Source organism: Heterocephalus glaber, unplaced genomic scaffold, assembly GCF_053883595.1.
Source record: "Heterocephalus glaber isolate CG9 unplaced genomic scaffold, H.glaber_assembly_v1.0 deba00001587, whole genome shotgun sequence".
Taxonomy (NCBI): Eukaryota; Metazoa; Chordata; class Mammalia; order Rodentia; family Bathyergidae; genus Heterocephalus; species Heterocephalus glaber.
This window is the reverse complement of record NW_028258365.1, coordinates 5,085,260-5,103,632: the sequence shown is the minus strand read 5'-3', so window position 1 is coordinate 5,103,632 and position 18,373 is coordinate 5,085,260. Positions and strand designations below refer to the sequence as shown.

Genomic DNA, 18,373 nt, shown 5'->3' with positions numbered 1-18,373 from the left:
TCTGTAATAACAAAGATAATGCCCCTAACATTACTCATTTTATGTTCTATCAGTAACCAGGCCTTAGGAATAAGGCTGTCTGCTGTACAGCCCTCATGTTATATGAATCACAAGGTGAAAGTTCATAGAAACATCGTTTATGATGGTAGAATTTACCTGTCAATATTGCCAGTAAAGACATAATTCAAAGGAAGATCACCCCATTTCCCTTATGCCCTTGTTTTCTTCTCTGTATTTTCTTTGACCTCTAATGTTTAAAAATGAAACTGTTCTGTTTAAATATATCAGTTAATAAAGACAATATTAATGTTAACCAATACTTTTTGAACATTTAATAAGTTCCAAGTTCTCTAGTATGCAATTAGCACCTGTAACTTTATTTAAGCTTCACAGTAACGTTAAACGGTAAACTGTTGGCCACTGCCATTTTATGGAGGAAACTGCAGCCCAGAGAGATAAGATTACTTGCCTAGGATCATGATAGGATGAGATCTGAATCCAGGATTTCCATGCCCATTATGTGGCCTACCTGCTGAAGGAATGTGTGATACAGTTGTCCCTGTCCTCAGGGGCTTGCTCTCATTTTGTTGCTAATAATAACAACTAATGAGTTATAATGGAAGACAGACTAATAAGTAGCAGGATCCTGATATGTGCTGCTGGTATTCAAGAGAAAACAAAGACTAGTCTGAGACAAATAGCTCTCAAAATAATTTGTCGCTATTTAATTACAACTGAGATACTTTAGAAGGTTTAAAATTCACAAACACTGAATGTTAACATTGGAAGCACTTTTGTGACTACAGTATCTTAATTTTTACATGTGACTCTAGTTACTGGTAGAAGCTGTCTCTTACTGTTTCTAGTTTATTCCCGGATTATTTTGAATGTTTACATTTTTGGGGAAACTATTTGTAGATCTTTAACCTGGTACACAAATTGAGTATATTCTTGACAAAAATATGTCCAGCAGTTCTGATGTAATATCTTGTGGGTTTTTTGAGGAAGCGATGCATACTGTATTCTTTTATAATTTTTCACTCTTACTCCTTTAAAATTTTAGGCTGGACAGAATGATTGTTTTTCTTTACATAACCAAGTCAATGCAAGGTTACTACCTTTGTAAAAATAATAACACTAATTTAGTGTCAACGCCTAAAGTGGGTTAATTTCTCATGATCTGTTGTCAGCAGCTTTGGAGAGTTTTAGCCGTTCTGCTTCAGGAAAGCACCCTTGCAGTACAATTGACAGAGCATTTGTACCGTTAAGCCTTCAAACCCTTTACGCAGCTGTCAACACATGGGCACTTTCTGGAGCCAGATCCTGTCATGCTGTGCACTGCCTGCAGCTCGCCGGAAGCTCAACTTTGACTAAAAGGGTTGATTTCCCATCTCTTACCCTTGTTCTCATTTAGTGCTAAAACCTGCTTAAAGTCCTCTTTTTATTCTGAAAAGTACACATACATGTGTCATCTCTTAACCATTCTGATGTGGAGGTAAAGGGCTCCAAAGAAATGCTAGACATCTTAACGAATAATTGATTAGAAAGGAGTCTGGCAGTGTTAATTGTGAGCTGAAGTCTAATGAATGCTGAAACACAGCTTTCTGCATCTTTCCAAATTTTAGGTAGTTTTTAGTATGAGCAAGAGGAGCAGTTGCTGAGGTGGAATTTAAAGAGATTTTTTCTTTTTTTTTTTTGTATTTTTAAGCCATGATAAGATTTAAATTGCTTTTGTCATTTGCTGTAGCTCTTCGATAAAAGGCTCATTTTTTATTGACTGTGCATTGGTATTTTGTGATGGTTTTGGGTTGTTTTTAATCTTTGTCTGCCTGAAGCCACTTTGTGAACATTCATTCATTCATTCATTTATTTATTTCTCTTGAATACCAGTAAGATAGATTGGATGGATGAGCCTAAAAGAACTAGGAATAAAGAGAAACATACATTTGAAATAAATGATGAATTCCCCATCTTAGCAAAATGAAGCAAAAAGTTTTATCTATGAAGGCCGCGTTTTATTTTAAATGATTCTTTTCAAGAAAAATTGTAGAAAAAAACTCTCAAATTTTATTACACGGACAGTGTTACAAATAATTTTATAGTAGAACTGGCATTCAGTATCTTCGTTGAAAAGGAATTCATAGACAATCAGGGTTTTGTGGATCTGCACTCTAATATATTATAAGTAGCCACATGTGGCTAATTGAATTTAAATTCAAATTAATTTAAAAATTAAATAAAATTGAAAATGTCGTGCCTTAGTTGCACTAGCTACCTTTTAAGGCTTCACAGCTACATGTGACAGTGGGTATTCTACCAAACACTTCAAATTATACAGCATTTCTCTAGAGAAAGTCCTGTTGGACAATACTGTATTGGCCAGTACTGTAATAGGGAAAACCAACAAAAATATTCATTTCCTTGGTCTTGTTCTGTTTGATTTTATTGTTACTGTTTTGTTTTGATTGTTTTAGATTTTCGTAATTGTTTTAAAATATTCCTTTATGGAATCATTAATATGAGAATTTTGTATTGATCTTGCTATCATACTGTTATGATATCTGACAGCACACAGACCTATAAATACCTTAGTCCAGGAGCTTGGGAACTGAAGAAATGTCTTGTCAATGAGCTAAACCATGTTTTTAATATAAATAGCAAAACATGTCTTGCTGTAAGTTGAGTAGAAGAGAAGAAAATGTAAAACTTTCTTTTCTCCCAATGATTTTATAACCCAGGAACATTTTCAATACAGATTATTTTGCCTTTTATATGATAAAGGAAAAGCTAAGACCATAAAAATCTGGTAAAATATATAATGAATTAAGAAAGCAATTTCCATTGAAGGGAGAATAAATTTTTAAGTTTTATAAACCTGTTTTATTGTAAAAATAATACATCCATTATGTATAATTTATGAAATATATAAAAATAATATTCATTAGAAATTCTATTGGCAACTACCACTTTTAACAATTTCATGTATCTTCTAGATTTTCAAAATTATAAAAATATTGATGACAGAAATAACACTGGGAGGTAAATGTGGCTTAATGTGTGCTGTGAACTCTCCATTCATTTTGTCATTTAATACTTACAGCAGCCTCATGAAGTAGGAATTCCGGGTCTTTCACTTCTGTTCTTCATCTGGAAACAGTAGCTCTGAAAACCAAGAGCAGAAACAAACATGTTTGGCTTGGAGCAATCTCTGACCTGAAATGACATGAGGCTGTCTTTATTCTTCATTTTTATCATGAAGTATGAGTATCAATAGCATGCATTTCATGACAGAATGTAATGTGTTTGATTATGGAGTTCTTCCCCAGCCCCACTGGTGTCTTTATTTAACATGTGTACCCTTGTACAACCTTTCAAAACTCTGACAGATTTCAAAGTCATCAGGAACCTAGATTTTTGGATAAGAGATACAATAGTGTATTATCCGACTTTTGTTTAAGAGGACAAAATTACATGAAGTAACTTGCCCAAGTCCTCCTGGTGAGTAGGAAATGAGCCAAAACTCAGAAAAGACTTGTTTGCCTCCAGAAGTTGAGTACCTAGTACATTGTCTCGAGTAAAATCGAAGAACAGTAAATATATACCTATACCGTCTAGATCCTGAAAAGAACTTTCAGGTGTTAATACCTAGGTAACCATCACTCCCTTTTTCTTTACCATTAAATGTGGTAATTTAAAATGTAATACTTATTCATCAATAGTAAGACAATTCATTGAACTTCTAGGCTTCAGTTCAGTTACTTAAGATCAGAACTCTCTTAACCTGAGTTTAAGTAGAGCTAAACATTTTTAAGGTAGAGTGCAGGTATAAAGTAAGTTGCTATTAATCATGATGCTTTAATATCTTGATGTATACTTTATAATTTTTAAATTATGTGGATGATTTTTACCTTATTTTACAAAGTTAGGTATGCAGATAAAAATTTAAAATTCAGACATCTCATTTCTCTGAGCTCCCACACTCTATTCTTGTGTCCTAAAATCTCTGCCTCATGAACTTTTCCTGTCCCTCAAAAAAAATTAAAAATTAAAATTAAAATATAGATACATGACAAAAAGGAAGGAAATATAAAGTGTGATAAAAAATACGGTGAATGCTGTTGCTGAGGGCCATCCTATGAAAGTCAGGGATCTTTGATATGAGAAGTGGTGCCTCAAACCTAAGTCATTGTGTGAAAAGTTTCAACCTGTTTGGTGTAGTCACTTGATTGTGAGCTATGGTAATGCTTTAAAGTGTGCTGCAAATCATGTGTCACGAACAACACATCTCACTGGAATTACACCTTTGTGCTACTTTAGATTATAGCTTTATAAGAAATGTCACCATGGGAAATCAAATTTGGCTGTATGGTTATGATTCTCAGAATAAGGTTCGGAGTTCTCAATGAAAATCACCTAGATTTCCCCTTATGAATAAAATGCCTCAATTAAGATCCAACATCAAGGTGATATTCATTATGTTTTATGACCTTGGAAATGGGCAACCTGAGTTTGTACCCAGGAGCACTATGATGAACTCTGAATATTATAAGAGCTTATTAGAGTGTTTAAGAAAAGATAGGTGTAGAAAATGGCCTGAAAAATGGGCAAATAGTTTCATCCTCCATCATGACGTTCCGTGTCACACATCACTTCTAGTACAGCAGTTTCTGTCAAATAAGAACATCACGTGTTTCCTCATCCAACATATTCACTGGATCTAGCACTATGTGACTTCTGGCTCTTCACCAAAGTCAAAGTGACCATGATAAGTAAATGTTTTGAATCAGTTCATGACATCAAGGCAGCCATAATAGTGCAACTAAAACACTCATGAAAGAGGACTTCCAGAACTCCTTCAGAAAGTAGCAAGAATGATGGGATAGTATGTTCAAAGCTATGAAGAGTATTTTGAGAAGGATCAATGGCAATATGTCTTTTACTGTAATAATTTTTTAAAATTTAAATATTCACTGTATTTTTCAGTCACAGCTGTGTTTGTAATAGTACCAGTTGTACTCAGTGTTTATATAAATGTAAGATGGAATTTTGCTTTGCACTTTTGTTCTAGGAATAGGAAAGATATAATTAATGAACAATAAAACTTGAAGCTGTAGTAATGTGATCTTAATGTATAATCATCAGAGTTAGAATTTCAGATTCTTTTGATACTTTGATCAATTAATGGACCTTGTGCCATAAATTGCTGCTCAGAATTGGCCCTCTGATTTTTTGAGAGGTCTGCTTCATTGTGTAGTCAACAGCGAAAGGAGTATTTAAAAAGGGGATGGAAGAGGCTTCCACTTTGTATTGGCCTTCAGCCCCCCACCCCCCAAATGCACTTTTCAGAACTTAGAAAACCAAGCAAAAATCAGCAACCCAGTTCTTTTCATTGGCTGCCCCATTTTAATTGATTTATAAAATAATTCCCCTGAATTAAAATCCATTCTACTTCGAATTCCATTCTACTCATATACCAAGCACAACTTTGACATACTTTGACATAAATACCAAAGTTTTTCCCCACCAAAAGCTGTCTTTGACTATGTTTGCTATTAGCTCTTTTTATAAATGCAGTCATCCTGAGTGCACCCAGTTCATACTTATAATGGACCAACAATGTGTGAGACAGTGTTGAGAAATGTAAAAAGATAGCTAATGCATTTGGTTTCAAGGAATTTCGAAAAGACAATAATCGGCTTAATGTCAATCCTAGTAGTAGTAATAGTAGTGGTAACATCAGTAGCAACAGTAGGATAGTGCTTTCTCTGTTTCCATTCTAATACTTTACATAAACTTGTCTAATCCTGGCATCAATCTAAAGAGGTAGATACGATCATTATTTCCATTTTACAGGTGAGGGTGCTGAGATACATGAGGTTTAATCATTTCCTAAGGCCATAAATGGCAAATAAATGGTAGAGCTAGCATTTGAACACAGGTGATCTGGCTAGACTGGAGGTATGGAGACTAACTAGGAGGCTAGTACAGTGACTGAAAAGAAAAAGAACAATGGCTTAGAGAAGGTGGTAGCAGCAGGAAGCAAATATATATTAGAAAGTTACTTAAGAGATAGGGTCCTTGGGGATCATCTGGAAGTAGCAGCTGAGATAAAGAAGAGCGAAGGCTGACTCCTAGATTTCTAGTTTTGCACCATTGGGTGGGTACAGAAAAGAAATAAATTAGAAATACAAATCCAACTCTGTAATGTACAATTGTGGAAACTCAACTCTGGATATGGATGAGCCATTGCTAGGCAGTCAGTAATAGAGTGGGACTAGAAATATTTCCAACATCCTGACTAGAAGTTTTTTCACTAAGATACACAAATTGTAACAGCAAATACCATGTCTAAAAAAAATCATATTATAAGAAATATATCTTTCTGTTGATTGCCCTAGGGTACTCACCGTATATTCAATAATGACAAGTCTTCTATTCTGTATAACTGTCATATCTATAATAAACTTAGCTAATAAAGCAAGAGTATTTCATATACTTACAAAGAGGATGGTTAACTTAAAGAAAGTCACAATATACTTCCTTTTTAAATGAATCTTAGGATTCCAGCCAAGTATAACTATTTTACTACATGAACTACTCTGCTGGATGTAAGCAGAAAGCAGTATTACATTCACTCATTTGCATCCCTTTATACTTGCTCCCTAATTCACTCCTCTCATTTTTGGTTAAAATTTCAGAATAAACCCATAATTTTCCCAGTCATTTTCAGGTACTGGAATGAAAACAGATTTAGAAGAAAACAAGGGAACACAACCATATATGAAAAGATTGATCAGCTAGGCTTCATTATAATTAAAAACATCTTTATCAAAAGCCATTACTAAGAGAGTAAAAGGCATGCCACAAAGTTCAAGATTTTTAGAATACACACATTGTTTTTCAGATACTTGCCAAAGTATCTATACCCAAACTGTGCATGCAAGTTAATAAAAAGGTGACACGATTTTTTAAAATGGGTCGATTTGAATAGACATGTTTTGAAAGATGATTTCCAAGTCTGCATTAAGCATATGAAAAAGTGCTCATAAGCTATCAGAAAAATCCAAACTAAAGCCACAATGAGATACCATGATACATGTATCACAATAGCTAAAATTTACAAAAATTACTAGTAACAGGTATTATTGCAAATGCCTGGCAACTGGAATTCCTATACATTGCTGGTGAGAATGAGTAGAAAATGGTTCACATACTTTGGAAACTTCTCAGTATCTACTAATGCTAAACATATGCCTGTCTGGGACTTAGCAATTCTATTCTCAGGTATATCCCCAACAGAATGAGCACAGATAGCCACCAAAAGACACATTTAGGAAGTATGTAATTTTTTTTTTTTTTTTTTTGGTACCGGGGATCAAACTTGGGTCCTTGCGCTTGCTCAGCAGGCGGTTTAGGAATGTTAATAGCAACTTTTTTTCAAAAGCTAAAGTGGAAAAAACTCAAAAGGCCATAATTAAGAGAAGTGATAAATAAATGATAGTATATTCATACGCTAGAATACAAAGTAGGAATGGAAAAGATGAGCTACTATCTTCCACAAAAACATGGTTGTTGGTGGAAGAAAACTGCTCACCTCATGGCAACCAGGACACCATGAGAGAAAGAAGGAGCCAGGGAGGGAGATGTACCCTCCAAAGGAACAGCCCTCTTCCAACCCTTCTTCTCCCCTCAGTAACATACCTCTTCCAACCAGGCCCCACTTCCTAACAGCACATTTAGCTATGAACTCACTGATGGATCAATCAACTGATGAGTGTAGTGCCTCTACAGCCCGGTCACCTTCCAGAGCCTCATCTCTGAACACATGAAACTTTGGGGAACATTCTAGATCTAAAGCATGACACCCCAGGGATGTGTAAGGATGTAAGAGACTTATATGTAAAATTCTATGTTGTGTTTGTTATACTTCAATAAACAAAAAGGCCTAATTTGGTCCAATGCCAGAACTTCACTCTCTTCATCCAACTGAAAGGTTGGCCCTTTCTTCCCCTCTGTTAACTCACAATCAATAATCTGCAGTAGGAAAAATAGAATTGTGATGTTTCTTTTCTTTTCCTTGGTTTGTTTCCGCTCCCGTTCTTGATCCACTGCTTTTGTCCCCTCTAGGATCAGCCACATGAAGGAAAGAGGAATTGGAGAAGAATGAGGCAAAGTTTTGTATGTTTTGAGTTACAAGATGGCTTTGATGCCCTCTGTAATCTAGCACTGAAACCTTTTGATGTCCACATTTGCACGAACTTCCTTTTTATCTTATGGGATGCTTTTGTGAGTTTTTAAGCAATCCTGATTTCCTTAGGAGTATCCCAAGCCAGCATTACGCATAGACAGTGATCCTCTTACAATTTCAGCAACAGCTCTTGGCTCCAATAGTTCTGCTTCTGCAGATGGAGTTCTGGCCAGGAAGACTCAAGTACACTTCTCTTCCTTGTGTTACGTGACCACTGGGAAAACTGACATGTCTTTACCTGGCCAGGGAAGAATTCATACCTCTCCCATTGTAGCCACTCTTCCTTTCCCCCTTTGATCCTTTTGGCTTCAGTTTTCTCCAGGGGGAACCAAGCCCCAGTCCCTAGTGTGCCTCCTATCTTCCTCAAATTCCAAGTGGTTCCAGATTCTCCAAGTGGCTCTCTGAAGCGCCCCTCACTTAACCACCATGGAGAGGAGATTGGATATTTATGTCCAATGACAATTCTCACCAAAGAAGTAGTTTTCATCAACCGTATTTCTGCCTTCTGTGTATAATTTCAAAGTGGATAACAGGCTTATGGTAGAGCACAGTTACTATTTTAAACTAGATGACAAATGAATGGTTCTTGTATAGAAAGAAAGTAATCATTTATCTCTGTCTTTTCTCTGCTAATTACATGAGCTTTTCTGAATGAAAAGAAACTTTCTGGAGTATGAAATAAACACGAGGTTACTTTTGTTCTTTAAATATTCCACTGTAAAAATATTTCAGGTAGAAAATTAAGACTGGGAAATACAGGTTTATCATGGCACATATACACACATATTCCCATCCACAAAGATTACTGGCACCTTCTGAGTGACCATAAATTACTCTGTGAATCTCTGTTTCTACATTTATATTGTCTGCTTTATGTCATTGGCATAAGAATAAAATTATATACATCAAAAAATACACACATGGGCTGGGGATTTAGCTCAGTGGTTTCGCTGCCTGCTGCGCAAGTGCAAGGACCCGAGTTCGATCCCCAGTACCAAAAAAAAAAAAAAAATACTCACAAGTACATACATTCATATAACATGTACATTCCTCAGAACAAAGTGCACATTTAGGATAGGTAGTTTCTTCTTTCTTCCTGGATGACATGACCTGTCATTCCCTTTCTTTGAGCAAAGCAACATTCATTAGTTATGTGCTACAGGTAGAACAGAGAGGGATAGAGTTACAGGATTCATTGTAAAGATGTGTCATTTCTTGGCAAGTTTACTATTTGCAAATTCTTAATATGGATGTGCAGTATTTGAATGAAATCAGCTGTAGTCAAATAAGCACAGCCTTGGAGTTAGCAAGACCTAAATTCAAACCCCAGCTCCATAACTTCTAGCCACTTATTTATTCAGCACATTTATAGAAGGCTTACTTTATTCCAGACCCCTGTTGTAGAAACTGAGGAGGGAGGGAACACAAAGGAGATCTCTTGTGTGGCTTAGTTGAGGTCAGTGGTGAGAGAACAGTGTGGGGCGGGGGTGGGGGGTGGTGGTGGATAATAAGCAAACAAATAAATAGAACATCAAGTGGTGATAAGTGTTATGGACATAAACAAAGTATAGTAAGGAACTGGAAATTGGTAGGGGAAGGATGATAGGAAACAAAGACTGGGGAGAATGTTACAGATAAACTGGCCAGGGAAAGCCTTGTAAGACACTTGAATAAAGCCAAGGAGGAAGATCCAAGGGAAGATGGTAAAAGCAAAGAGTGCAGTATTCCCAGAAGCCGAACAAACATATTTCTTCAAAATGGTGGAAGTCAAATACTGTTGAGCAATGGAATAAGATCTCTCTGGAGCCATGTGACCCTTGAACAAGTTGTTTACCTTTTGGAGTGGTAGTCAGTAATATATTTTCAAGGATTGAGATAATTTATGTAAAGTGTATTTCACATAGTGGAAAGGTAGCTAAAGATTTTCTTCACATTTCATGTGTATAATGTGAATTTAAAGTTCATAGTAAAAGATTTTTAAGTGGTCTCACGTAAGTTTCTGAATTTGCAAAAATGTTTGATTTATTACATATGCAAGCCAAAATTTGAAAATTAATAAATTAAACTATAGTAGTTGTGGGACTGTAGCCTTATCTTTTAAAATGTGCTGTATTAGTAACAAGTGGCTAATTTGATGTGTTGTGGGTCTGCAGTAATTGTCATATATTTAAATGTGCTGGAATTTTCCATGTACAAATTGATAGAAACCATTTGTTTAAAAAGTGAGAAATGAGAAAGCCAAATATTCCAGCATTCTTTGAGGTCTGTTTTACTAAATTATACTTCCTATGAATGATCAGCAAATTAATGCCCATTTGAAATCTAAGTAATGAGGAAATTGATTTGGTTCTTATCTGTTTCAGGCATTTCCTAATATCTTAGCACTGATTTTTAAATATGCTTTCAGTTTTACAAATTTGGCTGTGTAATATGGTATGTGATCTAACCTGTACAGTAATGACAAAATACAGCTGCTACACACTCTTTAAAGCAATATAAAATTATGATATCTTTGGCTATATCATATTATTTATATCTCAACTAAATTATTTTATAAAAATCAGACATCAAAAATTCTACCCAGAAAGTATTGTATAGTGAGAATATACTTTCAAGAACGTGTGGTTCCACCAAATTTACATAAATTTAAATATGTTTTTATGTATTGTAGTTTTCTCCGGAAGAACTCTGTGTGTGTTTTGCAGACATGATTCTTAGATGTTTAAAAGCATGTCAGATGCTGTACAGGAAAAGAAATAAAGTCATTTTACTTAAAGTAAATCATTTTTCCAAATTTTCTGAGGTATTTATGTAGGTACTGAAAAGAACAAGAACTCTTTTTCACGTTTAAATACACAACACACCAGCTGCTACCCCAGCTATCCACTAGAGAAAGAAGAAAAAACTAAATTTCTGTGGCAAGATAGAAAACTAAATTTATTGAAATCCCAGTGAAAGCCTTTGCCATGTTTGCTATAATTGGGAAAATTCCATAAGATATCCTAGATTGCATTTTCCTCATGTTAATCTTCATAGTCCTTGTGCTCCCAGGTCAGTTTGTAAACATGTTTCATTCATTTAGAATGAAAACTCCCACCTCAAAAGTCAGTCAGGTTTGGTAATTACAAGACATTGTTTTTCAAATAACATGACTACTCCTTGTTGTGAACACTGAATCCATTGAATTGTTTCAGAGAGGTTGGAGCTTGGTGACCCCCATTTGTTATTTTCCTTCAAATATAGAAGAAATGAATTTGTATTTGTTTTGATGAGCTTATGTCAGCCTTTTTGGTATCTTATTTCCAAAGCTGTTCCCCTAGTTGTATTTCTGATTTCACTTCAAGTGTATGTTTAAAATTCATTTTTAACTCATTATAGGAAATCAGTATACATAGAGAGTGTTCCTTGTGTTTTCTTTGATAGATCTTCCTCCTTTCACCTATCCTGTGTTTTCTAAAAGTAGACACAATCAAATGTTTTTGTTCCTTTTAAGAGATCCCTGACAGGCCCATGACACTGGCTACTGCTGTAGCTGTACATATCTATACATAATTGATGACTTGGGGCTGAGCAGAAGGCACCAGTACACAAGCAATATAGATTACCATACAGTGAAAGGTTTTGAATCTTTCAGTTTTCCATTTCTGAATAGAAAAAAAATTCCTTGCTACAAAAATTCCAGAAGGATTGAGTATATTGTAGTAATAAATATTCTTCAGAGAACAACGCTTTCACCAGCATCAGAGGTTATGGAAGGTCCTTAGATACCAACTTTATTGTCCTGTCTTCCTCTCCAGCTGTGTCTCAACTTAGGAACCCTAGCAAGGTTTGCTTTTTCTGACATGAAGGCGGTAATACTTTTTTAAAAAAAGTTTTAGTGCTGGGGAAAGTTAAACTCCAAGTAGCACTTTTTGAGTTATTTCTTAACTGAATTGCCCTTTTTGTTTCTTTGGTTTAGTAGAAGATGAAAGGCCAATAGACTTAACTGGTTACCTTTTCATGAGGAGCCTGTGAGACAGTCCCATCATGTAGTGGTTTGATGTGTCCTGTCTTTCTTCTCCTGTAAACAGCATGAGCACTTCCTTGTCTTTAGGCCTCTGTACATGCCGTTCCCACCTACCTCGCCTCTCCGCTTCACCTGAATCCCAAAGCATTTTCTGGTCCCTGCTGCCTTGGCCCTTCCTGTCTTGACCATTCCTACTCGAGTCAGTATCTCAGTTTAGATGTCATCCCTTCAGGAATATCTGGCACCCTTAGGGGAGCTCAGCCTCCTTCCTTATCCCCACTGCTAGCCTTTCCCTTTATATAGTAATTTATTGTCAGTGTTAGAGATTAGGCCTCTAAGGCTTGCCTGCCATAGAGTAGGTGTGCAATCGTTATTTCTTAAATAAGCTACCAAGATCCTGCTAATCTAAAATTGAACATAAAAACATAAAAATAATATGAATTGTTAGGTTTTAGGGGATAAATTGTTAGAATTTGTAGCCTTCCTATAAATTCCTAGATTTTTACTTTCCTTTATATTATTGTATATGCTTAAGAATGGTGCGATAACAGAAAAAATACATGTAAATTAAAATTGTGTTATACCTTTAATGACTTACGAAACTGTTTTGTAATTTCAAATGATCAAGTTAATGTAACCATAACCTGTGTAAGTTAAGAAATAAATGTAACTGAAAAATTGTAATTCAAATTCAACCCAATTAGGAAGTATATCTATTCAATTCTGAAACATTAGGCTTTATTTTGATTCACTTCCTGTTTTAAAAATATAATTTCTCAGAAGAATTTCTGTAAGACTGTATTCCGAATAGGAGAAAACATCATTTTAGGGGGAAGGAGTCATTATTATTTGGACTGCCCTTATACTTTTAGAGAACAGAATGCATAAATGTTTTACCCCTTTTAACCAATGAGAAATAGAAAGGTTCTCAAGCTTTCACACAAAATGGCTTTCTAAAATACTATTTTATTTCAGAACATATTTTATAGTTAAACATTTTTAAAGCAAAATGCATACTGAACAAATAGTCATTCATTTGCAAATTAGCGTCCTAAAGTTTGTAAATTAGTCATTGATTTCTAGGAGCAATAATTTTGAATTCTAACCTCATAAATGGAGATTACACTCATAAACACTTTTTTAGCCATAAGAAAACTGAACTAAAGTAGAGTGTTATAGGTTCTAGAAACTTAAATCCTGACCTCAAAAATCACTGTTTGACTTAGGTTAAATTAGCTAACCTCTGTATGCATTGGTTTATTCATCTGCAAATGAAGATAATAATTGTACCTATCCATTGCTTCATTTTCAGAATTATATAATGCTTGCAGAGTATGTAGAAGTATATTTGGCAGGCATGCTTAATAAATACCACCTATTGTTATTATAATTATTAAATTGTCCTAGAAGCAAGAAATCATTTATTCTTTAATTCAGAAAATTAATTGAGCCTCTACTATGCCCCAGGGATATGACTTGGTGCAGGGAATACAAGGTAGAGTTAAAGTAAGTATGGTCCCTACCCTCAGAGACTTTACAGCCTAGTGGAGAAAACACAGACATAAATGAAAGAAGCAAATAAATAAACATAAAATTGTAACTGTGATACATGCTACAGAGGAGATCCATGGTGTCATGAGAGTGCATATTCAGGGACAATTGCTGGTGGCAAGAAGGCCTCCTTGATGATGAAAGGAAACTAATATATGTAGGTAGGTGGAAGCAGAGGTCCTCAAGGAAATGGGTCAAGGATCCTTGCTAGAGTATGGAGAACCGGCTGGAGATGGAGAGAGATGGAAATGGAGAAGCAGGCAAGAGCAGTTCCTGCAGATGCTGGGGACCACAATTAGAACATTGGTGAGACATTTATGAAGGATTGCATTTCAGTATGAACACTGGGTGAGAGTCTCCCAGAGTATAAGACAGCAAGAGACTTTGGGGGAAATGACCCCTTTCCGCGTGTAGAACTGGTCAAAATTTTGAAATTTTGAAACCAGAATGCTTGCCATTACACCCTCCTGATTCCGGCTCTCTTCCCTTTTCTACTTGGGTCTTCCCACCTGGGCCTGTGGCTCTTCTGCCACCATACCCCGATCCATCAAGCTCTTCAGGCTACCTTGTCCAAAAAACTGCCTCCAGCACCACAGTGCTCCACCTTTCCAGATTCTATAGACTCTCATTCTGATTCATAGAAGTATTTACAGGAAAGCAAACTCATAATTTGTGAGAGGCTTACCTCAAAAACAGCATTCTCAAACTTTTTGAAGTCCTTTATGTCATTAAAATTAATTGAAGAACACAGAGAGCTTTTGTTCACATGTCTTGTATCTCTTTGTATTTTCTGTATTTGCAATGAAAGCTGGGAAATTATACGTTTAAAAGTAATACTACACTGCATGAAATGGAGATGTATTTTTTTATGAAAAGTAACTATTTTCCATAACAAAATAGAAAAACTCATGCGTAAAGTACAATTGCTTTACATTTTTTTTGAGATGACACTGTTTTATATGAGAATTCTTTACTGAACTATTAAACTATTTAAAACAACACTCTTTAAAGAGGCCACAAAAATTATAGCATTTAGAAATTTTAGATATAACTCTTAAAAGGCAAGATATTGTAATTTTTCAGTCATCTTGTACAAAGTTTAGCATCAAGAAGATAACTTCTACAGAAACTATTGGTTGATTCAGACTCCGTTCCTGCTAGTATTATGTAGAGCGTCCACGATGGTTCTGTTGTACTCCGAAATCTGCTTGGTCACATTTTTAATGATTTGCTGGTAATCACTTTCCTGACTCTTGGTTGCTATGAATTCTTTCATCACAAAATTATTTTGCTCATGGTGTTGCCACTTTCTCTCCAAATTTGTAAGCTGAGAATGCGTCTCATTTTCTTGTAATTGTGTTTTCAGTGTCTCATATTCTGTGGTTAGCTTCTCTGTTTTTTTCTTATAGGCATTTTTACGGGTTGATGATACCGTTCTCTCCGATGCAATTTCTTTCTCTTTTCTTCACCTGATAATTTTAAAGCTGGCAAATCATTATATGTCTCCAGATCCACTGTCATTTGCTTAACTTTGCTTTTCAGAGAATGTTGCTCCTCTAGCATCCTACTTTCCAAGAGCTCCATTTTCTGTAGATCTAACTGTAGTCGTTGACTGTCTGAAGTCAAAATCCTAGCGGTATTTTGTGATTTCTGCATTTCAGTAGATTTAAAATTGACGTCATCCTGCATCATCTTTAGTTCCTGGTTGGTCATAGAAGATATCTGTTTCATATGATTTATATTCCTACTACAATACCCCAAAAGTGCAACAATGCTGGCTTCTAACTGTGCCTTCCGTTCCAGTTCCTGATTCTTAGTTTCCTCAAAAGTGTCTATGAAAGTGTCCATATTTTCTTCCCGTTTTTTTAGTTCTCTGTATTTCTGATTCATTTCACGGTTCGTAGAGGTTACAGTCCATAATCAGCTGGCTCTGAGACTGGGGTGGCAAACAAGCATTGAAGAGAAAAACATGGCTCACACAAGGCAGCAAAGATAACAAGACCAATTGCTTTACATTTTGCACATCTCTTTCATGTCTGGCTTACTACCAGCAGCTGAAGTCTGTTTTGGTTCTGCATTGAACCTGTCCTAATAGCACATGTCATTAGAGCCCTGGAAAACTATACTGTAGAATGGAGAAAGAATGAAAGTGATAAAGGCAAATAGTGTTACTATTATTATAAAGGTAGTTTCTATCTCACTGACCTCCAAAAAAGACCTAGGGACCCCTGGGTCTCTGGACAGCCCTGTAAGTACTATCATTCCAGAAGAAGGCATACAATTTTAAAACAAGATGCTTCTTAAGCCAAAAGACTCTTCTGAGATGACATTGCAGATCCTCTGTCTGAAACATGAGTTGAAAGAATTTCAGCAGCATGGCTCTGCTTTGGTTTTGCTTTTCACTACTTCTTCCATGTATCTGTGTTCGAACCCATGAAATTCTCTGAAAGTTCCAAATGATTTTTAGTGTTGGCAGAGATTCCTGTGAGTGTTTGGACAATACAGTGTTTGAAATTCCAGAAACATGGTCTTTTCGCCTTGGTTAGCTGATACAAGGCTTATTCCCCATTCAGAGTAGATTGTGATTTCCACCCGGCTCCCTGTGAGCGCCAGGTCACTTAGCTTTCTGTGACATAGCCTCGCCTGGAGACTGAGCTTCCCTGTGTTTATCTTTCAAGAAGAACTGATTTGCGAGGTGTAACTAAAGTAAAGAGAGAATTGCTCATCTCTGTAGTCTCTTACAGTTCAAAAATGACATGACTTAATCTTATTTTATGTGGTATAGAAGCGCTTTTTTATTTAAAAAATGATACTTTTATTACATGTTTACAGTACATAATGTTTCCATTCTTGTGTGGAATTTTTGCATGTATGTAACATATCTTAATTCCTTTTATCATCCCCTTTCCCTCAAATAGAAGTGCTTTCTGGAGGCAGCTAAAAATATTTACAATTTAAAATTTTAAAATTGAGTTTGGTTTCTTGTGTTGAAAAATTTAAAGAACAGCATTCCTTTAGATAAATGTTGTTGCATTTGTTGAAAATTCATTTCTTTCAATCATCATTCCTTTTACCTATAATATTAATTCTACCATTACTGTGGATAAATTCAACCTATTTTAATTTGTTAATATATTGCTGTTCACTATTAAATACTTCATTTTTTTTCCTTCACAATCATAAAAGTACCTACATGGAGAGGAAGATCATGTTGATAGGAAAATACTGCTAAATACCCTTTAGTCTGTGGATCATCACACTTAATGCTCTTAACCACCATAGTTTATCTCCCAGATCATTGATAATTTCTGTCCTTTAAGGGGGGATATACATAAATGATAAAATTCCAGAAGGGCAGCTGAAGAAGTCATTTGCTCTCCTTCATTTGAAATGGAATTTGTGGTTATCTTTGAGGTGTGTCACTCATAGATAAATAGGAACATGTTGGACTTGATAAGAGGTCACAGATGTGTGGCCCACAGGCTGCATGCTGACCACAGATGTGTTTCTTTGGCATGCACAGCGGGCTGTGTGGCAGGATGGTGTTTTTATCCAAATTCGAATGCCTATGTCCATGTTTCCTAGGATGCTCCACTCTCTTACTATCTTATCCATGGCCCAGTGCATACATTCACCTTACCGATTTGACTGCTGCCAGTATTTGAATTAGGAGCACTACAAAAAGCAGTCACATCTCGGGGGAAAGAGAAAAATAGAATCTCAGAAAATTACAATATGTACAGTGATAAAAGAAATCATCTAATAGAACATTCTTTGACAAGAATATATAGTTACTGACTCTAGAATGTATGAAAGAATTTTATAACTTTAAACCTAAGTGGGAAATAATGATTAAGAGGCATGCCTCAAAAGTGCATTTATTATATAAAAATTTTTAATAGCTCAACACAGGAATTGGCACATAGAATTATGAAAGGGGACTGTGTCTTCCTGAAAGAGGTAACCTATCAAAACTTTGCTTTTGAGTATTATTTATGTGGCATTGGTTTACTTATCCAAAATATTTAATGTACAACTAAATATATAGAATCAACCATACAACTAATTTGTCAAGTGCAGACTTTTGCAGGGCTGGTTTATCTGGAAAGTCCCACAGCTCCACCTAGTGCCCTGGATTTTATTTTGCATAATATTTTATACATTTAGAAATTCTAATTACATTTTAAATCCAGTGTCACTGCATCATAAATATGATTTAAGCAGTACTCTAAATACAATAACAAAACTAATTTTTAATTCTAAAAATTTAAAATAGTGCTCTAAAAATGGTGTTTATATAACAAGTACTATAAAAATTTCTCAGTTAAAAAAAAAACTAGTGTTTGCAAGTCACAACCAGAGATAGTCTTTAAAGACTGGTACATGTATGTGATCAAACAGAGCCGATGGTAAGTTCTTTTGTTCAAAAGAGAAGGTTATTCGTTTTACTTTTTATTTGTTGTTCTATAATAAATTAAAACCCATAATCCTAAATCATCGTAGATTATGCTAGTTAACAGGCTTTATCAATTTTAAACAAAATTGTATAACCACCTTTTAAAATTGTG

The 18,373-nt window shown here is 35.4% G+C and overlaps 1 protein-coding gene across 3 annotated transcripts in view; it reads left to right on the top strand.

Moving 5' to 3' along the window:
• Window positions 1-18,373, top strand: part of Slc10a7 (solute carrier family 10 member 7) — a 245,218-nt gene that overhangs the window by 140,221 nt on the left and 86,624 nt on the right. The window contains exon 5 of one of the 3 annotated variants that reach the window (XM_087193354.1): window positions 8,128-8,145. The exons of the other annotated variants lie outside the window; for them this stretch is intronic. The gene's annotated coding sequence lies outside the window, so the exon portion shown is untranslated. Of the gene's footprint in view, window positions 1-8,127; window positions 8,146-18,373 lie in introns of those variants that run through there. 3 annotated transcript variants of the gene reach the window in all.